This window comes from Balaenoptera acutorostrata, chromosome 10 (genome assembly GCF_949987535.1).
Source record: "Balaenoptera acutorostrata chromosome 10, mBalAcu1.1, whole genome shotgun sequence".
Lineage (NCBI taxonomy): Eukaryota > Metazoa > Chordata > Mammalia > Artiodactyla > Balaenopteridae > Balaenoptera > Balaenoptera acutorostrata.
The window spans coordinates 15,560,065-15,586,505 of NC_080073.1; positions in this window are offsets into that span (position 1 = coordinate 15,560,065).

Below are 26,441 nucleotides of genomic sequence, written 5' to 3' on the forward strand. Positions count from 1 at the left end.
TGATAGCTATTAAATGCATTCTAACATCCATAATAATTGAGAATAGTAGCAAAGCAATCATTATGAATGGTGAAACCAACATAAACTAAAAAGAAATTGCTCTTCATTATTTTTTGTTGCTTTTTCTAGTGCCAGAGTTATCCTCCCTACTGTGATAATGGTATGAAGCATCAATGTAAGCTATAAAATATGAAGCAATTTTCAAAATATTTTTATAATTATTTCATTGTGTATACTCTCATTTTCCAAAATATCTCAAAATAGGATAATACTATACTTGGGTTAATGAAACTGGACCTTCCAAGGAGATGGCACTTTATTTCATAAAACATTTTTTCAGTAACATTTATTGTGGACTTACTGTGTGCAAGGATCATTGCTAAGTACTAGGGATACCAAGATTAATGAAATGTGTCTTATTTCAATAGGCTATAAACTAATGATAGAGAAAAACATTAATAGAGAAATGTACAAGGAACTATGAGGATACTGTAGAGGAAGATGACCCAGGGTTACTAGGGAAGGGACCAAAGAAAACATTGTTTTCTCCCTTCCCCACCAACTGCAAGTAACATAAACTTCAGTAGTCTTCCTCAGTCAAAAGTATTACTCTTTCCCTCCAAATGCTTAGCATTTATTTCTTCTCCCTTCCTCTCTGACCCTTTTGCTTTGAGAGAGGAGTTGAAAAGGAAGGGTGCCTGTCACATACATAAAATTTCCCCTGCTGGATCCTGCAAAAGTGATCAGTTTTCCAATGATGTATCTGGAAAATAGTGACTTGCCTGGTTTAATTTATGGCATGAGAGCATAAGTTTTGTGGCAGAAGAAAAACCTTAAGTTTAGTATGCGGAGCTCGTTGTCTGTGGTACAACTGAATAGATTTGCACTGGGGCCTGCCTGCATTGGAGACAGGGTAATTGAGTCCATAGATCCGCACTCCATGATCTGCTGGGCTGTCAGTTAATTCTCTTTCTGGTGCATCAATAAACTTCAAAATTAACATTCATGAGAACTTAAGGAAAACTACCTAGCCGAAAAGATTTAGGCTTTGTCTTTATTTGTCTTCTATATGAAGGAAACAAGTTTATAAAATACCCAAGTATTCTAAAATATTCATAGCCCAGCAGTATCTTAGAATTAAAATTCTTTAGCCGATTCTTGGACGTTTTGAACGAGGACATTAGATCATTCTTGGTACTTAGGGCTACACAGCAGAAGTAATATCTGGAAAGGAAATAAGTCATTCAAAATGATTTTGGACATCTGTTTTCTAATAGAAAACTGCTTCCTTCCTGTAAAATATTTTATCGTAATAAGAAATAATAGTGTTTTTGTTTGTATGGAAATCTGTTTATTTTGTGTGTTTGCTTTTAACTTGAGGCCACAGAATTTTCCTAAATAATGCTTATTTAGAATATTCTGCCCTTTTAGAGCATTTTATCTGATGGCAAGTTTGAGTCTTTGTAAGGACACTGACAACTGATAAGCGTGGCACACTGTGGTTTTGGCGTCAGAAAGACATTAATTCAAATCTCAGCATATATAACAGGGACTCCCTTAAATTCCCTTCTGATGGGGGAATGTGCAATTTTTACTATCCCCATTTCTACCCTTTACTGAGGAGAGGAAAGCCAGTCATGCTGTTCTTTAAACCCAGCTCCGTTAGTCAACCAATAAAAAGAAAGAGTTCTTCTCTGGCACCCTATAGCCCTAAAGTGAAAAAAGTAGATTGGAAATGACTTCAGTGGGAAAAGTTGACCACAGCAATATGGTATCAGGTGATCACCAAAAGGTAAAGCCAGTAAGAGATTGCTGATCTTAAAAACACTGGGTCTTTGTGGGTGTGCAACAAATTGTCTGTTCTTTGATATTGTCAGTGGGGACTCTTAGAATAACTCAACTAAAACTAGCTTTTCTATTTGCATTTTTTTCCCACTGTTTCTCCTCTACCACCTTTACAACCCAAGCACTAATATCTTCTTATCCTCCCTCCTAAATATTGCACGCATGCAGTCAGCTTCCATCCATCCCTATTCTCTACCGCCATGTTCCACTTTGTAAGACCTTTGAAAAGGTGCCATTGACTGAGGCTTTCAGCAGTTTCCATATTCCTGAGAGAGTGTCATTTACCTTCCTGTTACTCTACACTGAAGCCATTTGGAATGTGGGACTTCTAGTAGCTATTCACAAAAGCCATGTTCATTCCAAGCTAGGAATATCTCCCTTGCACGTTCCATGTGCCATACTCTTACTCACCCTTGATGTCTCCGCTGAAATGCCTTTCCTGACTTTGTAAATTATTATTCTTACAAAGGCCTTTCCTGACTTTGTAAATTATTATTCTCCTTGCCATAAGCTGTCATAGAATCCTATGTTTTTCTTTATATCAAGCTTTTCTATATCAACTTTTTAAAAAAAATCAGTTACCTAATGTGGTGATTTTCCAGTAACTTACAAGTTCCACCAAATTAGGAACTATTTTATCTGTGTTTATCTTGTATCCTCAGTATTAAATAGAGTGCATATAGGTAGTATAGCCAAAATAAAGACTTGACTATTGATGAAGCAGATGATAATGCTGATAATCTGTTTAGGAATTAGCCACCAACACTAATTTACTCTATACAGCACCATTGAATAATCAGAGACATTGATTAGGATATTACAAATGATTTGAATCATTATATTTGCAGGAGATCCATTATTTTTCATCACTCAGTCCAAATTAAATTGCATAAATAACTTTAATCCCCCCAAAACTGTATTATGTCAGAATTGTTTTGAAATGTATAATTTTGCCGATGAAGATTGTTTACAGTACAATTTATTCTGTAGGTTTGGTTTTTAAAAGCCAGAATTTTTATAGTGTGGTAGATTAGATTATTATTAAAAAGTATTTATTTTCTCTCCATGAACATCCATGACATACGTATACTTTTCTGCCTTTTGACTTTGGGTTTGGCAAAGTCATTTGTTTGGCCAGTGGGTTGCTAGCAGACATGACGTGATACAGGCAAAGGTTTGGTATATGTTTGTGCAGTGGGGTGTGAGCAATTTTTCTTCTTCTCTGTGCAGAGCTTTTCCCTGAAAGTTGTGGTCCCCTTAAAATGGGGTCTCAAATGTGAGGATGTGGAGAAAAGGGAACCCTTGTGCACTATCAGTGGGAACGTAAATTGATACAGTCATTATGACAGTATGAAGGTTCATCAGAAAATTAGAAATAGAACTACCCTCTGATCCGGAAATCCCTCTTCTGAGTTTATACCCAAAGGAAATTAAATTCTGGAAGAGATATCTGTGTTCCTATGTTCATTGCAGCATTATTCACAATAGCCAAGACATGGAAACACTTAAGTGTCCATTGACAGATGCATGGATAAAGAAATTGTGATAACATTAAAACAGGAGGTCCTGCCATTTGCTATTACATGCATGAACCTGGAAGACATTATGCTAAGTGTAATAAGTCAGACAAAGAAAGAAAACAACTTCATGGTCTCCCTTATATGTGTAATCTAAGAAAGTCAAGTAGAGAGTAGAATGGACGTCACTGGGGTCAGGGAAATGGGGGAAGAGGAGATGTTGGTCCAAGGATAAAAAGTTGCAGTTATGCGGGACGAATCACTCTAGATATCTAAGGTTCAGCATGATGACTATAATTAACAGTACTGTACTGAATACTAAAAATTTGCTAGGAGAGATTTCAGGTTCTCTCATCACACACACAAACTATGTTAAACAGCTTGACTGTAGTAATCATATCACTGTGTATATGTATATCAAATCATTACGTCATACCCGTTAAATATATAAAATTTTTATTAAAAAAATAAAGAACCAGAGGATTGAATGGTTTTGTTCAACTGCTTCTGGATTAACATGTTCACAAATAATAGATTTTAAATGTTGGCTTCCAAGTTTAAAAAAAAAAAAAAACCTCTCAAATGAATATACAGGGAGCAGAGCTAACTCAGCTGAACTGTAGACTCAAGAGAAAAATACATGGTCATTGGTGAATGCCATTGAGAGTATCAGGTTTTTTATTAGTGGCAATAGTTGATTTTTACACATAGTACACAAAAATTTATAGGGAAGATGGTGTAAGGCAGAGAACACCAGTTGTTGCCTGGGCAAATCACCCTAAGTGAAACTTCCTTAAATACTTGAGTGTAGTATAAATGAGTAAAGGCTATTAACACTAGGATGTAAAGTTGTCAGAGCAGTCGGAAATATCACATGAGTAAATAGTAAAGACATTCAGTAATGTTTTTATACTTTCCACACACTAGATACATCTTACCCCAGGTTACGTTCCTCTCATCCTAAAATCTGACCAAGCTCTGTTTCTTACTTGTGTCTCTCTGTGTAATTTCTAGTCACTTGATAGGATCTGAAGGCCAGTGCATCCTTAACTAATACTAAAAGCTAACAATATTTGTGCCCAAATGTTTACACTGAGACATGCAGAGATTTTTGTCAAGGCTGCAACTAATCATTAAAACATAGAAGTGTGATCTTCTTTTCACCATCATAAAGCATCAAAAGGCATTTTTAACATGATGCTATAACTCATAATCAGTTAAAATTTTCCAGTGTGTTGGAAGCTGAAGTATGTTTTCAAAATGAAATTGGTACTCTACTCTCATTAATGAGTGCTTTGGATATGTATGGAACTAGTTCTCCTCATTTTCAATAAATCTTCTTGTTCATTACAGCATTTAAAGGGGTAGAGGGTGGGGAGTAAAAATACCATTTTGCAGGCACAAAAATTTTAACTAGCAGCAGATGGTGAGACTGTAAAGAAACTGCTCCTCATATCAAGTTTATGGAAACTGGTCTTTTTCTCTTAGAGTCACACATCATTTAGTACTAGAATCAGGGGTCAGGGCAATACTTGACATATGTTAACCCCAGTATATCTACCTCTTGCTGGTATATATGCTACATTTCAAGGAATTTGATTTGAGTCAAAGCATGCTATAATTTTTATAATAACAAACTGTGACCTTTGATGATATTTTACCACTGCCCAGTAATGAATTCTCAGAAGAGCTTGAATCTCTTTTTTTTTCTTTGAAATAAAGCTTAATCTTATATAAGTGCTTTGTGGAACCAAAAAACTGTATTCTTTTTACATACAACCTGGGGGGGTGTGGTTTGAGGCAAAGGAAACAGTGGGAAATATGTGTGTTGGGGTGTGTGTGTGTGTGTGTGTGTGTGTGTGTGTGTGTGTGTGTCTTGATGTGGGCGTGGAGAAGTCATGGAGGGAAAGGTGGTAGGCTAGAAGTTAGCGGGAGAGGAAAGATCCTTTACCGTCCTTCTATGGTAATTTTTTTTTTTAATTCCCATAAATTCTTGGATATACTTCCCTTCTAAAGTTGGAGGCTAATTCCCCTCCCCCTCAATGTAAGATGGACTTTGTGGACTTGTTACTACTGAATAAAATGAGGTAAAAATGATGCTATGCAACTTCTAAGAGCAGATGATAAAAAGGATAGCTTTTATCTGACTCTATTGTACTATTTGCATTAGGGAAAGGCATCTGCCATGTTGTGAGGTAACTCAAGTAGCCCCGTGGGGGAGTCTGTGTGAGGAGGAACTGAGGCCTCCTGCCCACAGACAGCATGACTTGCCAGCTATGTTGATGAGCCACACTGAGCAGATCCCTCAGCTCCAGTCAAGGCTTCCGATGACTACAGCTCTCAAACATATGACTAAAACCCATGAAGCCAGAAATGTCCAGCTAAGCCACTCTCACAGTCCTGACTCTTTGTCACTGTGAGAATTTATAAAATTTTATTAATATGGTAAGCCACTAAGTTTTGGCATAAGTTGTTACTCAGCAATAAATAACTAATATGCACAAGTTTAAATTCGTTGATCTCATTTTATCGTCATAACAGTTAGATACTATTATTATCTCCTTTTATTTTATTTTTTTTAGATGAGAAGCTGAAGCTTCCAGAGTTGCAGTGACCAAATTATTACATTGTTCAGGAGGTCAATATATCAGTAAGGATTAAATATAGCTGCAAGTAATAGAAAATGCAACAGAAATAGTAAGACAAATACCTATGTCCACTTAAAAAAAAAAACATTGCATGTTAGAAAATTGAGGGCTGGTTCTCTGGCTGATGGAACAAACACACAATCTATCCTAGCTCCTTCTAACTATTTTGTTCACTATTTTTAAACTGTGTTTTTTTTAATACTCATGTTCACATGATGGCTACTGCACCACCAGCTATTGCGACCATATTTGGGGCAGGAATAAGGGAAAAGGGCAGCGGTCAACACTTTGCTTTGAATAGATTTGCTTTTTTGTGTCAAGAAGAAAAACCCTCTCCATGACTCTCTCCTACACCACAGTGGCCATGGTTTTAATTGCCTTTCTTAGCTGCAAGGAAGGATAAGCACATTGACCTCTGGGGGAAAACCTGGGATGTATGGGTAGTAAGAGATGGAAAATGGATATTTCTAGGCAACTCATTGCAACTCTCATCATCTACCTCTTTGGTTATCCTATGTTCAGATAAACTCTTTTCCCCTTTTAATTTTGCAGGCACACTCACCCCAAAGGGTAACATCCACATGGGTCATTGACTGTAGCTCAAAGGTTAAGAACTCTGGGTAGTGTACAGATGAGTCCATTACTCCCAGAATAAAGAATAAAAGTAAAAACGTATGCCATAGAAAAAGACTATTTTATGGTTGTAAAAGAAATGGGTCTTCATATTTACTAGCAGCCAGGTACTGGCTAAAATAACAGTTAAGTAGTTTACATTTTCCTAACATGAAGAAATCATTCAAGAGATGTAAAATTATTCTTGCTCCAATATTCAAGTTATGCTTTGATATAAATCAAATTATTTAGTGCAAATTTTTACAATCTCTTTAGATTTTCATATTTCTTTAGATCTTAAGTGAAGCTGCTGATTATAAGCCAAAAATTAAATTATCCCACTCCTCAATTAATTAGTAAATTCAGAATTCATTAAATGCACACTTTACTATCAAGAAACAATTATGTACAATCACTATAAGTTCTTCTCAAACTTGTATAAAGTTTACCTTAATTAAACTTAAATGGCTAATTAAATAATACGTATATGTGTTGTTTTCTCATATACACAGTTAATCTGCTCAAATCAATTGCAAGGAGGTTTTCCATGAAAACAGCCTATTATAAACCTAGAAGTTTTAAGGATGTTTTTCTAATAGGCTTCTGTTAAATTCAATATTGTTTACTGAGCAAATGATTTAAGTGCCTCTCCAAATTATATTAAATGAGAAAAAGAGGAGTTAAAAGATATTAAGTCCTTATTATACCTGAGACTATGAGAGAGGAATTTTATGAAATAGAACAAAGGTTTTGTAAAGTTTCTTAAAAATACATGACATATAAAGAAAAAATGCAACAGAAGAAAAAGAAATACTCAGAAAAATATGTAACATAAATGGTCAGAATAAAAGATCAGTAGAAATATTTAAAGATTAATCAAACAAAATTGCCCATAACATAATTCATTGACAACAATAGCAGCAGATATGGAGAGTGAGAGAGAGAAGAGAGAGAGATGTTAAGAGATATGAAGTTTAATTCAAAGGACAACTTCACACAACAGAGTGGAGAAAATAAAATATGAGGAAAAATTATAAAACCTGGAAAAAAAAAAAGCTTAGCTTTAAATTGGAAAAGCCAACTAAACACCAAACAGAATGAGTTTTTTTAAAATCTCATACTTTGATACATTCTTGACAAATTTTTGATAGTTTCTAAAATTTTTATGAAGAAAATCTTGAGGATGTATTCCAGCAAAATAAGAGTAATTTAAGTGAAAGGAAGAGACAGGATCCAGACAACATTGCAATTCACACAAATATTCAGTAAAATGAGATTTTAGAATGGCAGTTTTATAACATACTTAGAAAGCAGTCAGGACAAATGAAAACAAGAAGTCTGTGGTCTCTATGACAAATGTTTTCAAGAAGAAAATGGTTTCTATTTAGCCTATACTATAATTATGGATTTGGAATATCTAATGACTGTCAATGGTGGTCTATGTATGAGACATACTGAAATGATTTATCATTGTGTACAGTTGCTAGAAAGTTAGGAAAAAAACTTGTGTAAAAACCTCTCATCTGAGCTGCCAGACTTAGCAGCACGGTTTTATTCTTTATGTCTAGGCATCTTAGTTGATTTTGTAATAAAATAAATTCACGCAGTAACAATATTGGCATGTAACCCCTAGTACCTCAGAATATGACTGTATTTGGAGGTAGGGCCTTTAAAGAGGTAATTAATGTTAAATGAGATCATTAGGGTGGACCCTCATCCTATGAAAATCTATACATTTTTTTCTATAAACTATCAATATAAAAAAATACATTTCTGTTGTTTAAGCCACCCAGTTATTGGTTCTTTGTGATGGCAGCCTTGGCAAACTAATACTTTGTAACTATCACACTCAGGAAAAGAATGGAATGAGAATGTGACAAGTTATTTAAGTGAACTAATTACATCACCTTCATAACAGAACAAAATAGGTCCTGACTGATTTTGGTAAGAAAAACAGAATAAACATCTAATGTAGAAAATTGTTGATGAAAAGGAGAAGAATTAAAATGATTAAAAGTGATTGCTTCTTAGAAGCAGCACTAGAAATGAATAGGAGGTGAGAGGTATTCAGCTTTTTAAAAATAACCTTCTGTACTGTGATTGTTTTTTGTCCATGGATTACTTTTTACCAAAAAAGTAGATGTAATTAATTATTTAGTTTTGAACTATTTATAGAAAGTTACCGTAGATTCTCTGGCTTCTGTGTCAATTTCTTTTCCTGGTATATTTTTATTGCATGAGCCATTCTGGTTTACAGAATATGAAAAAGAAAATAAAACAGTTGTGAGAACTAATTTATTCTCTGGTTTCCTAAAGTGGAGACTACATTGGTGACAAAACACAAGGGAAAAGTCTAATGTAAGGGACTGACTTCAAAGGAGTTTTCGTTGGAAGATGCAGACTGGGAGTAAGATACAATGCAGGGAATGTTTATAAATTATAACCACAGCCATTGAAACAGATGGAGTAACAAGTGGTGGAACAAGAGATGAAGTGTAGAATGCTGGTGGTGAAGGGGACGCAAAGAGGACCAGAATCAACTTTCTGAAAGGACTTCATTTCAACACAGTATCTTTGAGAAAGTGGATGCTTTCTGAAATAACTGAGGGACCATTCTATTGTACCCATGTCCTAGCCATTGACATCAGATGGATCTAGTAATACAGCTTTTGAAATTATTAGAAAATAAGTAATGTAAAGTTGATTAATTGCAGCCAGTCAGTCTTTTAGACAAGGTTGAGGGTCATAATCAGTTAACAAAGGGAAAGACAAAACTCACCGCAAGACTAGGGGTCTGAATCAAACTATTTACTATTTATACCCTATGTGCAGGGAAGGCATAACTTGGATCAAAAATTAAAATATAAAAATTTTGGGTTTCTGCGTGTTTTATAATGCAGATGGGATGCCTTTCATAAAGAAAAACTTTTTCATATACATTACATAATTTTATTACTCAGTTTAAGTGAGATGGAATTTGGAGATAATTTGTGAACAGATTGAAACATTTATCTATGGACAAAGTAAACACAACCACATAATCTCAAATGCAAGTCATTCAGAATGAATTGTTTAGACTTTTATTTTTAATTGACCAGAAAATTACTTATTTGTCCCTATAATAAAAAGAAAAAAATCACCATCAAATGACTGGCAGTGATAGAGTCTCCATCATGTACATTACTTGCCTTTCCATTACAGCCAAAGGCATGGTAAAGCATTCTACACTTTTTTAGTCCATCAGGGCTGCTGTAATGAAGTACCACGGAGTGAGTGGCTTACAAACAAAAGAAATGTATTTCTTACAGTTCGGGAGGCTGTGAATGCTGATGTCAGGAAGCCATTATGGTCGGGGAAGCGCCCTTCTCTGGGTTGCAGATTTCTGGTTGTATGATCACGTGTGAAAAGGGGCTAGAGTTCTCTGGGTTCTCTTTTATGAAAGCACTAATCCCATTCATGAGGCTGCATCCTCATGATCTAAGTACTTCCCAAGGCCGCCACCTTCTAATATCCTCACGCTGGACGTTAGGATTTCAACTTAGGGATTTGGGGAGGACACACATATTCAGACTATAGAAACATTTGTTCATTCTGCTTCTTCATGTCTCTATCATTCTTCAATCTCTGGAACCTGGCCTTGACCCCCACAATATGACTGAAATAATCTTTGTAGATGAACAGGGACTTCTTTGTAATTGTCCTCATCTTACTTGACTTTTCAGAAACTCTGAGTGCCAGACTACTTTATATATCTCCCTACTGGTTATTTATATTTGGATGTTCCTCAAATAACTCAACGTCAAACGTTCCAAAATGAAACTGTCTGTCTCCTTGTTCTTCCGTGGTCTAATCAGCTGACTCTTCCAACTTCTTTTCATCCCCATGTATTGATCACTAATTAAAGTCAGTGCTACCTCCTAGGTATTTGTTCTAATCTAGCCATTTCTCTCTGTCCATGAGTCCTTATTCTAGTCAAGACTATCTTTTGCCTGAATTATGGTCATGCCCTTCTAACTAATCTTTTTGTCTATGTTCTTCTGCAGCTCCATTCCATTCTCCATATTGTATACAAAGAAATCTTTTTCAAAAATTGCTCTTACAAACATGCAGTGTGTATGAACATGTATGTGTGTGTATAATATATGTATACATTTTGTGTGTGAGTGTGTGCATATGTGTGTAATTCCACAGCCTTGGTTCCTCTCAGTGTAAAATTCCAAATGCTTACCCTGGCTCATAAAGATCCTATGTAGTTTTGGCTATCTCTTCTTATTATTTCTGTTTACTTATTCAGCCCCCATCTCTCACTATATCGGCCCCGCCATGAACAATTATTGAACTATTTTCAGTTCCAGCATAATGATGACATGTTTTCTTCTTACTTTAGGGTTTTAAAGCATCCTTTTCCTTGTATTCACAACTTTTTTATTCTCAAACCATGTCCCTCTACATTCCCACTCCGACTTCTGGATAATTCTGTGGATTAAAGTAGTCAGTAGCTGCTTCTGCCCTTTCCTTTAGCCTCCTGGATACAGGAGGGTTGCCCATGGTCATTTATTCTTGCCATATCAACTCAAGGAGTTTCTGGAAGTATACTTGTATTGGATCAAAATAAGTGATAATCCAGTTGGGGACTACAGGACTGGCTGAAACACCTATTTTTTAAGTATGTAGTGTTGACGATGAGATGCGGGTAAAACATACCCCTGAGTGGATGCCCAAAATACTAGGCATAAAAGTTGGAATGGACTGAGGGCTGGGACTTTTTAAAGCTGAAGCTCTGCACATACTTAGCTTGTCTTTCACGGCTACGCTTCTCTCGAGTGAGGAATGACTTAAAGTGTGCCTGGGAGCCATAGGAGCTCAGTAATGCTGCTGTTGTGCACATTCTCAATTGTTTCCTTTCTGTATCTTTTTCTAAAGATCAGTCAACCTGATGCTAGTTGAAGTATGTTGAGTCTCATGAGTTAGGTTGTCAGTTTAAACCTAAGATCACTGCTGCCAGTAGAGCAGAGAGGCAGTTGCATCTCTATTCATTCTTTAAACTTAGCTAGTGGGTCATTTCCTCCAGGAAGTATTCCCTGATTGACCAGGTTAGTCAAGAATTGAAGGTCCTAATGTTCTCATAAAGCAGATACACTTCTCTCCTCAACAGTTGTAAAGCTATATAATTATTTCTTATCTTTATCCATCACTAAATTACATAAATACTTTCTCTTATTCATTGGTATATCCCCAATGTATAATACCTGACACTTAGTAGGTTTATAATAAAATTATTAAATAAATGAATGGCTAAAGGACATAAATCTATCTCTGCCATGGGGAATAGGGAACTGGTTAATAAGATTTAGATAACTAAAGCTAAGTTTTCTATTTTTTCTCCCATTGTATCAATTTATTCTTGCTGTGTAACAAACCTCTAAAATGACAATAATCATTTATTACTGAGCATGTGTTTTCAGGTTGGCTGGGATGTGGCTGGTCAAGGCTAGGCTTAGTCAGGATACCCTGCTTTAGGCTGCAGTAGCTGGATAGCTCCATCTCTTAGTGTAGGACAATGGGTTTAGTCCACAGGTCTCTCATGGTTCTCGGACCAGCAGGATGGGTAGGCCATGCTTTATATATGGTGGTGGCAGAGGTGCAAAAGAGCAAGTAAAAGTATGCCAGTTCTCTTTCAACGCAGGCTTGGCACTGGCATGCTGTTACTTCTGCCCACCTATCATTGACCAAAGCAAGTGACAGAGTCACATCTGAAGTCAAGGGCCAGGAAGATACATTGCACCCACAGTGAGGCCATGGCAGAGCAAGTGAAGCAACAATGTAGAAAAAAAAAAAATGTAACTGTGACAAATGTATTAACTAACCTTATTATGGCAATCATTTGGCAGTATATCCATGTATCAAATCATTTCTTTGTACACCTTAAACTTACACAATGTTATATGTCTATTTTACCTCAAGAAAGCTGGAAGAAGAAAAAATGTTTCCATACTGCCTCACATTTCAACTATTAATTCTGATTTGTCCAGGAAATTTGAAGCAATATGAAACCTAACTTTAATAACATGGACACATGCAGAATTTCTCTAAGTTAGGTGGTCTGGGCTTTTTCTTATGAATATAGAAAAATAACATTATATATATTCTTATGACCAAGTTAGTCTCCTGAGGTGAAGAGTGGTTATTTTAAATACAGAATCTCAACTGCTCAGTTCTTCAGATCCAAGTATTGTTTTTGTTGTTTTTACTTGGATTATGTGGATAATTTTCTTGAACATTAATTGGTCATGGCCTGCAAATATCTGATTCAAGCTGTATTGCTTTTTGCTGAACAGTTGAGGTAGTCATTAGCATTACTGAACATGTTTCCACATTTTTGTAATTTATTTTAGTCAAAGGAAAGATCAGTTTTTGCATTTTGAAAATACTGTTCACATTGTTAGGATCCTTCCAATCAATTCAAGCCAGGAAGGTGTAGATTCATTATTTTATAATCTAGATAGCATCTAAGATAATGATAAATGCTTTCCTTGGAATAAAAACACACATTTATTTCTTTTCTAACCTACAAATTACTTGTATAACTTGATATTTTAGTCTGCTTCCAATATTTAAAAAGTAGATGATTTAAGGTCAATCAGTGAATTCATTCCTCTTGACTTTAAATGTGTCTTCATTATATGCGTCCCAAAGAAAAATTATTACCTAATCTGCAAAGATACATTTTAATCACTAAATAATCTGCTGGATGCATTTACAACTGTAATTTTATGCATTGTGAAGCACTCTAATTGCTCAATGTGAACTTTAGTCTAATGCGTAGCAAAAAAAAAAAAAAAATCAAGGTGCAAAAGTATGCATAATATAGACTGACTCCAGATAAACAAATGCACTGAGGAACAGAAAGAATTAGGCAGTGTTTTAAAGGCAGTCAGATTCCTAGTTCTTAAACCTCTAATGCTGGTTATAAAGTTGGTTAAGGTAGGGATAGGGGAGAAAATGTTTGAGGAGGGGTTATAAAATATCATGGAGTTTTGATATTTTTTCTCTTATTTTAAAATGTCTGTCTTGACAGTAGTTATACTGGGATAGGAACTATTGAGATCTGAGCCATTTTGTCAGAATGGCCTGGAGAAAAGTGCCATTATGACACATGAATGACTGTGATAGACTGAATATTTGTGTCCCCACCCCCTGCTAATTAATAAGTTGAAATCCTAATGCCCAAGGTGATTGTATTAGTAGATGAGGTCTTTGGGAGGTGATTCATGAAGGTGGAGGCCTCATGAATAGGATTAGTGCTCTTATAAAAGAGGCCCTGCTTCCCTGGTGGCGCAGTGGTTGAGAGTCTGCCTGCCAGTGCAGGGGACACGGGTTCGAGCCCTGGTCTGGAAAGATCCCACATGCTGCGGAGCAACTGGGCCCGTGAGCCACAACTACTGAGCCTGCGCGTCTGGAGCCTGTGCTCCGCAACAAGAGAGGCCGCGATAGTGAGAGGCCCGCGCACCGCGATGAAGAGTGGACCCCGCTTGCCACAACTGGAGAAAGCCCTAGCACAGAAACGAAGACCCAACACAGCCATAAATAAATGAAATTTTAAAAAAAATAAAAAAATAAATAAAAGAGGCCCTGGAGAGCTCTCTTGCCCCCTATGTATGTTGAGAACATTGAGAAATCAGCCGTCTGTTAACCAGGAAGAGTCCTCTCACCAGACACTGAATCTGTAGGCACCTTGATCTTGGACTTTGCAGGCACCAAAACTGTGAGAAATAAATTTTATTGTTGATAAGCCACCAAGTCTATCATATCCTGTTACAGCAGTCTGAATGGAGTAAGAAAGTGACTTTTATAAATCTTTGTTTTATTTTACTAAATATGTAGTTAGGTAAATGTAGAGTGTTTTCTACCCTCTACACTTGCTACTTTATAAGATTGGTCTGCACCTTTGTGTTTATGTATGTATAATAACCTTAGGATTGCTTGATAACCTTATGAGAAAGGTCACCATACCGGGGGAAGCAGAAGAAGAAAAGCATATGCTATAAATCACTGGAGATGTTTGATCCCTGAATGTGTACATCCCTGTAGATATTTGATAACCTCATCTAAGTATATGCAACTTCTTATGATACCTGATGTTTCAAAGAGTAAGTGCATTGATTCACATGTGAACTTTAGAATAATGGTATTGCAGGTAATTAGAACCTGAGGGACAAGAGACAAAAAATTGATAAACCTGTTTCTGTCTTACTTATCCTGGTATTTCCCTATTTTGCATAGGGCAGACAGTTGATATGCATTGAAGGAATGAATAAATGAATGGTACAGGAGTCAGGGATTGTGAATTAAAAGTATAGTATATACATGGGATAAAGGGGTTAATATCGTAAGACAGATGGACTGGTGAGACGGTAAAAAGTAAAACCTGAGTGAAGAAAGTAAAGACTCTAACCTGGGAAAGATGCAGCTCTTAAGGATAGAGAACAGAGTCTTTTGGAGACCTGGTTTGGCCTGAACTGAGCATCTAAAGATAGGCAGCAATTGAGACTCAGTGTTGAAGCCAAGAAGAATAACACGTAGATTGGATAGGCAGAGCTAAAATTTAGCCTTGACTACAGATCCTGGATCCTAGCCAGAGATGATCACCTAATGAGACCCCAAACTTATAGATTCTTACTCTTTTCTAAACCACATAAAACATCTTATATGAAATATTTTATTCATTTCTTGCAACAACCCTGGGGTAAGTATTATTTTATGATCAGTCCTTTGCAAAGGAAGCAGTTGAGATACTGAGAGGTTAATCTACCCCAGGCTCCCACAGTTGGGAATAGAGAAAGCCAGGATGGAAACCCAGGCAGAGCTCTGTGAGCTCATGCCCTTAACCCCTGGAAGGTCCCTGGAGAAAGAAGGGAGTTAAGGGTTATGGCTTCTCACCATTCAGATGGAGTTAGGAGCACACTGTGTGATGACATGTGTGGGTGGAAATGTCCTGGTAACGGGTAGGCCTGCAAGGAAACTAGCACTTCCATCAGCGAGACTCAACAGATATAAAAGCAGCAACAGCATCTGTGTGGGTACAGATTCCCAAGGCATCTGGAGAGATGGCCTTGAACTTTCTTCATTACGAGGCTAGATGGGAACAGTTCTAATTGTGGCCAGGACATGATGGCATCAAGGCCAGAATGACATTCAGTGTTTGGAGTTCCCTGGGGAAAGAAAAAAAAATTCACTAACCCTTTTAAACCATAGATAATAGCCAGTTACATCCTTAAACGTTTCAGAGGGCACTGGTGCCTAGATTTAAGCTGCCGAATTTAATCATTTTGCATCATCTACCTTTATAACAAAGGCTTATAGGTTTTCACTACTTTAGGGGACAGTCTGGTGACCACAGAAAGAAAATTTGTTTTCAACATGTTATTTGATTGAAAGGGTTCTATCCCTGAAGGGTATTATGCTAGGCACTCATAGACAATAAAATAAATTGAAATACAGACACCAGACACTGTTAAGTTATAGACGGTTACTAATGAGTATCTTTGCAGTAAAGCACTGTATTTGGAATCGCACATTGAATTCTACCACAAGAGTTACTAGCTGTAAAATAAGTGCATTATGTTCCTTGTGATTTCAGACCTTTTGAGCATTATTGCACTTTTTCTAGATTATTTATAACTGGACTCATGGCTTTAAATTGAGAGACGCTCTCCTGAAGAAGATATTTGAAAAAATATATTGTGCATATTATTTGAAAATGCAATTAATATCCCTTTAAAAATAAGAGGCTGTCTTGTGTTTTCCAGTTTTTCAGATACCCTGACATATATATAGTATATGCTTAGTAAATGGTAACTGCTCTGCTTTCCATATCCGAGTTCTAAAAACACAGCTTGTCATACACAAAAATAAACTCAAAATGGATTAAAGACCTAAATGTAAGGCTAGACACTATAAACCTCTTAGAGGAAAACATAGGCACGACACTCTATGACATAAATCACAGCAAGATCCTTTGTGACCCACCTCCTAGAGAAATGGAAATAAAACCAAAAATAAACAAATGGGACCTAATGAAACTTAAAAGCTTTTGCACAGCAAAGGAAACCATAAATAAGACGAAAAGACAACCCGCAGAGTGGGAGAAAATATTTGCAAATGAAGCAACTGACAAAGGATTAGTCTCCAAAATTTACAAGCAGCACATGCAGCTCAATATCAAAAAAACAAACAACCCAATCTAAAAATGGGCAGAAGACCTAAAGAGACATTTCTCCAAAGAAGATATACAGATTGCCAACAAACACATGAAAGAATGCTCAACATCACTAATCATTAGAGAAATGCAAATCAAAACTACAATGAGGTATCACCTCAAACCAGTCAGAATGGCCATCATCAAAAAATCTACGAACAATAAATGCTGTAGAGGGTGTGGAGAAAAGGGAACCCTCTTGCACTGTTGGTGGGAAAGTAAATTGATACAGCCACTATGGAGAACAGTATGGAGGTTCCTTAAAAAACTACAAATAGAACTACCATACGACCCAGCAATCCCACTACTGGGCATATACCCTGAGAAAACCATAATGCAAAAAGAGTCATGTACCACAATGTTCATTGCAGCACTATTTACAATAGCCAGGACATGGAAGCAACCGAAGTGTCCATCGACAGATGAATGGATAAAGAAGATGTGGCACATATATATCATGGAATATTACTCAGCCATAAAAAGAAATGAAACTGAGTTATTTGTAGTGAGGTGGGTGGACCTAGAGACTGTCATACAGAGTGAAGTAAGTCAGAAAGAGAAAAACAAATACTGTATGCTAACACATATATATGGAATCTAAAAAAAAAAAAAGGTTATGAAGAACCTAGGGGCAGGACAGGAATAAAGACACAGATGTAGAGAATGGACTTGAGGACACGGGGAGGGGGAAGGGTAAGCTGGGACGAAGTGAGAGAGTGGCATGGATATATATACACTAGCAAATGTAAAATAGATAGCTAGTGGGAAGCAGCTGCATAGCACAGGGAGATCGGCTCGGTGCTTTGTGACCACCTAGAGGGGTGGGATAGGGAGGGTGGGAGGGAGACGCAAAAGGGAGGAGATATGGGGATATATGTATATGTATAGCTGATTCACTTTGTTATACAGCAGAAACTAACACACCGCTGTGAAGCAATTATACTCCAATAAAGATGTTTAAAAAATAATAATAAATAACATAAAAAATTAAAAAACAGCTTGTGATTTATTTGCTGAGATGTTTTATGCTATTCTCATAGAATATCTTTGTTTTCCAAGTCACTGGATGAAAGAGTGTCATGGAGGGCCATGAGGAGTAAGGCTGGGTTTCTAGGCCTATTATCTCAAGAAATAGCTGTTCTCTAGGCTGGGACTTCTCTTTATTCCTTTGGGCAGTAGAATGAGAACAGATGTGAAAAGGAAGAATCCTTGCTGATAATTTTATCAGACCTTGTGATCCTTTGACTTTTAATAACTTCTTTATCAAAACTTTAGGAGGAAATGTGAAATAGTGTGGTAGAGCTTGAGGTCCACACAGCAGAAAAAGAGTAGGTTGTGTACATGAGTGTGGCCATTTTACGTAGGTGTGCATGTATTTATGTGCTTGCCTCAGAATTCTGGCCTATCTACGTTCTACAGGTAGCATGGCCCTCTTTCCTTTGAGAATAGCCTCCCTATTTCACCTGGTCCTGATGGAGCCGGGGAGGCCATACACTGTAGTGATCTGAGCATAAAGATCTGGGCTGGACTGGCTGGGTTCACATCCAAGTTTGAATACTTACTGTGTGACCTTGGGCAAGTTACTTAACCTCTCTGTGTGTCCGTATCTTCATCTTAAAATGGGGTTAATACAAAACCTTCCACATTAGGTCGTTGTATATTACAATTTGTATAACCTGGGTTTCCCTCAAAAGCAGAGTCTAAGATAAGGGATTGGGCACAGTTGGTTTGTTCTGGAGAGTGATCACAGGGAGCGGGGACATGGGAAGAGTAAAACAGTGAAGAAGCAAAAGCATTTTAAAGATGTCTCCAAGCTGGTCACTGCTATGGGCACTGGGGTTCTACCCTGCTGCAAGCCCTTTAAGCCCTGTGCAGACTGTCTACCAAGAGGTTGAGGAGGGGTGTATTCCTAGCAGATCTCCCTTCCTCTGTTGGGCAGTGTTTGCACCATGGGGTGTTGACTTTGATGCACTTGGAGGTTTGCACACATTTATCTGAATAGTTCCACAGGCGTCTCTCCCAGCTTTGGGACGGAAGCCCAGGGCAGATACTGGGAAGTTTGTTGCAACACATAGGTGAGATATTGTCAGATTATACCTGGTGGTGGCCGCCAAGCAGCTGGAGTGGAAAAGATGGACCAGGAGATGTGACAGGAGAGATGTTGACTTGGGACTAAATGGGAAAAAAAAAAAAAGTGTCCAAAATGTGTAGACCATTGTCTGGCTCATAGTAAGCACTCTTGCATACTGTTCTGGGCAGAGGTATACAAGAATTTTACAGAAAATCATGTCTCTAGATTTCCTTCCCTTCTTATAACATGTATATATTATGTCTTACAATAGTATGGTCAGAGCTTTACTGTGCCACATTCCAGGAACAATAGTGACAATTTGTCACTCCCATCTCTTCCCAGGGAAAGGAATAATTAATTGCAACTTGACCAGTGTCCAAAGAATCCCTAGGCTTGTAAGTAAGACTATCCAGGGGACAGAAAGGTTAACAAATTCCTGTGGACCCAAAGATGTGTGATCAGTGTAAGTGCTTGAACAGGATGTTTTCCCAACCTCAAGACACACACACACACACACACACACACACACACACACACACACACACACACACGATTCAGCTGAGAGAGAATATCTATGAGTATGAGCTACTTCTCAGAGAAGTTTTAGATCTGTTTCAACCCACAAAAGAGGCAGTTTGAGCTGAAAGTGGGACCTACTTATTTTCTTAATTCCCAGTTGCTTCCCTGAGAACATTAAACTTTTTCTCATCATTGTGGATAATGAATTAGCAAACTTAAATTTAGATCATTCATACTTTTTTTTCTTAATCTATAATTGAAAAAAATGTGCTTCCTTTTGTCTTTATTTCCTTTGATTCTTCCTCATGATACTTAAATTTTTATTTCTTTATGCTTATAAAATATGGGGAAGAACATAGCCAGAGTGTTGAGCAAGATATCTATCTATAAGTGAAGACTTTTTCAAGTTTGCCTTCTTACTGAAGATGGGGGAATTGGATAGATTTTCTGGGGAGAAAAGAAAGTATACTGAATATAGAATTTTTTTTATTAAAAAGCAGAAAGGATTGCTTGGAAAAAAAGTAAAAATGCAAATAATTATCAGCCTTTTTGTCCACAGTAATGTTCACATGGGTCAAGATGTCCTTTTAAATATTTTAAATTTGGGGCTTCCCTGGTGGCGCAGTGGTTAGGAATCCGCCTGCCAATGCAGGGGACACGGGTTCGAGCCCTGGTCCGGGAGGATCCCACATGCCGCGGAGCAACTAGGCTCGTGCGCCACAGCTGCTGAGCCTGCGCTCTGTAGCCTGTGAGCCACAACTACTGAGCCCAAGTGCCACAACTACTGAAGCCCATGCGCCTAGAGCCCGTGCTCCACAATAGGGGAGGCCACCGCAGTGAGAGGCCTGCGCACCGCAATGAGGGGTGGCCTCCGCTCGCCGCAGCTAGGGGGGGCCCGCGCACAGCAACGAAGACCCAACGCAGCCAAAAATAAATAAATAAAATAAATAAATTTATTTAAAAAAAAAATATTTTAAATTTGTTTTGAAGTTTAAAAGTTACTTATACATTTTCTGATATGTCTATCTTGTATGTGTTAGACATATGCTTTACAATATTATCAAAATTAAAACTATTGACTTTTAACAGATCCTTTTTGGTTTATTAAATCTAACACATTGACTCTTCTGTGCATGAGCTTAAAACTCAGAGCACTGCCAGTGCAAATGAAATCACTGTTTGGGGTTTTTGTGCTCTTTCACAGAAAATGCTAAAGAGATCAAGTGAGTACCCCATAGTGGGTTTACCTTGGCTCCTCACAACACATTTACCTACAGTAGTGATAATGAATGGCCACAAATCTAGGCATAAATTTAAGACTTGGGAAGTTTAGATGTGGTGTTAGGAGTGTCTTAGTATAAATAAGGACTGGCTGCCCTTGAACGTTTTTAAAGCATGTGTGAATCTGGTGTTAAAACTAGCAAAATTCATTGCTCATTTTTCCTTTGCTAGGAGAAAAATTTACAGTATGTCTCTTGGGTCTCTTGAACTATGTGGGAATAAACAAATCTCAGTTTTAGTGAGAGCCATATAGCACCTTAATTAGGCTTTTGGGAACCAGAAGCAGCTCCATTGACTGGGGGATTTGCTCATTTCAGAAAATTACATGGACTTTTGTGTTTAGGATGCCCTATATTATCTTAATTGTGACTCTTTTAACATACTTACTGCCTAATGTATGACTTTTCTTTGCAACTTTTATCACCTTAACTCTGCTGCTTGGATTTGAAGATTACAGCAATTAGGAAAAAACAATTGACCTTCCCCAGGGTCATCATGAGAACCTCTCCCAAGCAGTGATATATTTGGGTTATATTGGGCTGTGATCATCTAGATTATTTAAAGTAGTAATAATAATAACTAGTAGAAAGTTAGGAAAATGGTTTGTTGCTTGATTTCTCATTTTATATAAGATGATGTTTTCCAATGGATTTTATACACTAAAATGTTCCACTAATCATTATTTGTATTTTTGGCATGAATACTGTAGGAAAGATTCTGGGAAAGAAAACAGGGAGACACTTTGCCCTAAAGATGCTCATAGCCTGATATGGGCAATGAGGCAGTTTAAAAAATAGCAATATACCCAAAAGAAATATATATATACACTTATATGAATTAATATATATGCCTGTATAATAATTAAAATATTAATTGCAGCACTATCATGATAGTCAAAATCTGGAAATTACCCAAATTTCCCTCAAGAGTAGAATGAATTACTAAGCTGTCTCATAGTTGCATGGTAGAATATAATATAACCATAAGAGTTAATAAATCACAACTACAAGTAGAAACATGGAAGAATCTCATAAACATAATGCTGAGTAGAAGAAGCCAGACACGAAAGAGTGTATACTGTATGATTCTATTTACGTAAAGTACAGACAAACGCCTCTGTGCTGTTAGAAGTCGGGCTAGTTACCAGTGACTAGCGACTGTAGTGATAGATGGAGACATGAAGTGACCCTCTGGGGGTGCTGGTCATGTTATGCTTCTTTGAACTATGTGCTATGTGTACAGATCATGAAAATTCATAAACAGTATATGTATGATGTGTGCATTTTTCTGTATAGACATATTTCAATTGAGATTTTTTTAAATGAGCGGTATTAAGTAGAAAAAATAAGACACCTTTGTGGAAGAAATGTTTTGTAAGAGTCTGGGCTGTATTTACTAGGTGCCACTGCCTTAGTTTTCTTGATGAATTGACAGGGCTTGGAGATCTGGAGATAGTCATGAAAGAAGAGAAACACAAGCCAAAGCAAAGAGAAAGTGTCGGGTCTCATGTTAGATGAACTTTTAAGTACTTGAAGAGAAGTAGGACAAATACAAAGAGAAAAAAACTAAGGTTGGGCCAGACAATGAAAAATTTTTAAATATGATGAATAAGATTTCTATTTTTCTTTAGGTGATGGGAGTCGATGAACATTTTTGAGCAATAGAATGGCATAGTTGGGTTTTTGAAATCTAGTAATTGAGTTTGGGATGATGGATTGAAAGGCAGAGTGACTGAAGGGGAAGAGATTTAACGACGCCTGCAGTATTAACAGGGGAACTTCACATGGATCTGTACTGGGTGACTGACAGCAGTGGGACGGTGATTGGCGCATAACTGGCGCTCGTTAAATATTTGCTGAATGAACACCAGTGTAAAGTGGTAAGTGAAGGAACGGGATTTTGCTTTAGACTCTGTAAATAGGCATTCTTGAAGAATGAGTTTGCTTTTTCAGTGGTTCACCATTCCAAAGCAGGATCTATTTTTTATAAAGTGATGCCATTTGAAATTGGGGCTGGAGCACACGGTAAACTCTCCCACACTCTTAGGTGATAGATCATGGAATCCTAACTGCGTCAAGTCCAAATTGTATATAGAACGCAGCAGTGGGCTGGGTTGTATTATCTGTCTGCTAATTCTGCCAAATGCATTTTGAAGTAAAATACAAATTTCTCTCAGGTAGAATATTGGACCTCTTTCTTGATAATTATCCTAAAGAGAAGATCGACAGTCACAATGTACTTTGGGTGATTTGGTTAGGAATTGTTTTACACTGTAATTCTTTAGTAGTTCTTACCCTGAAGGTTACTAATTCCAGCATTCTGAGAGAGAGATCAATGATGGTAAGTGTGACATTAGTGTTTTCCCTTAGAATTCTGACCATAGGTATACTTATTAGGTTTAGGGTCAGTTTTCAAGGAAATGGTATAGGTTTGTGTTGAATTCCATTTTTCACTTAGTTTTGCTTGTGAGTCCTGGAAAGAACTTTGGAGCATTTGGTGGCGATTGGCTCTGGCCATTTATATCTGAGGAGGGCAGAAGGGGTGGTCCAGCTCCCAAATCCAAGCAAGGATGTGTGCCAGGTGGATCAGGGAGACAATTTATCAGCAAAGTATGTGGGCGGAAAGGATGCCTGGATCATCTAATTCTTTCCAGCGAGTGTTTGCTTAACTGAATCTGCTAGATAATTATCTTCATTTTCTCTTTGCTCTTCTCGACACAGTTTAATTGTAGAGGAATGAAGATAGAAAGCTTAGCTGATTCATTATATATTTAGTGGGAAATAAATACAGTTTCAATTCCAACTTGTATTTCCAGACTTTTCATCCTTCCTGTTTTTGCTTTCCTACTTCCAATCCGTCTTCCACATTCTCACTAATGCTATCTATAATTTTTTTTTTATTCAATCATGCCACGTCTCTGCTGAAAAAGTTTAATGTGACAACTGGGGAGGCATTAACTGGCTTTTCGTAGGTGTTAATGGTCTGTTTACTGAATCAACACTCACTGAGGAAAAGAAAAAAATCTATCATAAATGGCAACTTAGAGATAATATGACCCTAAAAAGATTTTAGCTTAGTTTTGTTCTGCTTTGCTGATTATATTTTAAATTATCCAGCCTATGTCAAGGTCTTCGGTAGTGATAATGAATTGCTTCTCTCTGAAACATGTTCTGGAGTTCATTGTAAGGAAATACTGTTGCAATTTAAATACTGATGCAGGAGTAATTGAGGTTGTAAAATGTGTTTTATAAAGCCATGCTGTTATTCTTGTTTATTTACGGGAAGAAAACAATCTTTGAGTTTGAATTTTCACATAAAAGAGCTGAAAAGTTTACACCCTGCCCAAAAATATATATTCAGAATTTAGGAAGGGAACATAGTGATTAAAAGAAATACCAGGTTCAGTACATGTTAATTATGGAATGAATCAAGTAACTTTACCTTCACACATCATATTTATTTCTGAAATCTAAGAGGACTATTTATTATGTGTCAACATGTCACATTTTTATGGAAATTCTTGTAACATTTTAAAGAAACTTCTAACATAACCCCCATACAACTCATAAACCCATAAACGTGGAAACATTTTTCATGTGTCATTATTTAGAATTTTTAAATAATAAGTACATTGGAAATAAAGTTTCACTTGTTTATTGTAACAGAAAACTGAGACACAAGTTCAGAAGAAGATATATGCCAGACAGGAAATGGAATGTTATCAAGGAAAGTTGTTAGTGTTTTCATTAATGTTTCTAATATATGATTTCTCTCATAAAAAATAGTATATGCTGGGTTCATAGTTTCCTTCTTTCAAAGTAAGTTTTGCTGTTTCTCTTGGCGTCCATCTCTTCTTTGCAAAGTGATAAACACAAAATCTTTTGTAAGTCATGGTTTCTTAAGATATGATTATAAAAATATAAACAATGCAAATCTGATGCATCTTTTTTTTTCTTTACCTTTAAAAATGTTTTTCTTTTGCCTCCACATATTTACTTTCTTAGACTCCATCTAAAAATATTTTTTAAGGAAAAAAAAGTACCTTGTGACAATTTGCATATGTTAATGCAGATAAGCATCTAGACATCTGGATGGCATTTTAATACCTCATTCTCATTCAAAGAACTAGACCTCACACAGATGTTAGAGACAATTTTAAGAGCATTGTTGTAAGCAAATAAGGCAGCCAGGAAACCAAACACACTCCAAGATAGGCTTTGCCACCAAAGAAGCTTTTTAGTGAGATGTTTTGACTACAAGATTGTACAGCCCTTATCAGTATCTGACAAAAGGAGAGGGACCAGCAGGCAATTTTCCTATGCAAAGGAAAGGGGAAAAAACCTACACTACGGGCATGCATTTTCAGCTTTGAATAATTGAAAGATTAAATGTACTTTTTAAACTTACACAGAATATATGTGTGCGTGTACCCATACACACATACATATGTACATATAACATGTATAAGTATATATACTCATACGTATATTTTAATAAAGTAGGCATATAGGATTTACCAATAAGTTCATCTCTTTCTTCCTTCTCTCCCTAGAGATACCTACAGTCAAATCTTTGGCTATTAAAAGCTGGTAGTCTGGCATCTTTTTGCCTGGGTTTAAACCCTGAGTTTAAATCTACAATTAACTAGCTTTGTTGTTTTGAGCAAGTGACTTAGTCTCTTCTTGCATCTGTCTTGTCATCTCGGATCATGATGGTCCCTATCTTAGAGGGTTGATAAGAAGATTAAATGGATCAATTACTTAGCACATGCCCAGACCTATCACACATTCAATAAATGTTACCAGTTATTATAATTGTTTTGTTTATTTTTTTTTATATTCTACTTTTGAATCTGGCCATCTGTAATACAAAAACAGTTAACTTGTTCTCTCACATGGTAATAGTGGGTTTCAGGGTCTCCTGGGGCTGTGACAAGGATCATGCTCTGGAATCAGACAAACTGTCTTAAACCTGAGTCTTTCTGTTACTAACTGGTCTGTCATTAAAATTCTGTCAGGGTCAACTTCTTTATGTGGTAGGTGGGGACAATACCTAACTGTTTTTCCTATATGAGAATTCATATGAAGTAAAAGCTTTTGGGGACCCCTATGCAGGTCACATGCCTTGTTACTGAGATTTGCATGGCTACTTCTACCCAAAGGAAGGGGCATTCTGCAACCATATTTCTCCTTATTCTATCTCTGTGGTAATCACAGCTTAATTTGGGCCAAATGGATTTGGGGTTGAGTGACATTTGTGAGTTGATGCTTAGCTTTTTTTTTTTTTTTTAAGTATTTTTATTTTTTAAAATAAATTTATTGATTGATTTTTGGCCGTATTGGGCCGTATTTGTTGCTGCGCACGGTCTTTCTCTACTTGCGGCAAGCAGGGGCTACTCTTCGTTGCAGCGTGCAGGCTTCTCACTGCAGTGGCTTCTCTTTGCTTTGGAGCACCGGCTCTAGGTGCGCGGGCTTCAGTAGTTGTGGCACGTGGGCTCAGTAGTTACGGCTCATGGCCTCTAGAGCACAGGCTCAGTAGCTGTGCCACACGAGCTTAGTTGCTCCGCGCATGTGGGATCTTCCTGGACCATGGCTCGAACCTGTGTCCCCTGCATTGGCAGGCGGATTCTTAACCACTGTGCCACCAGGGACGCCCTGATGCTTAGCTTTTAAAATAATGGCATTTCATTT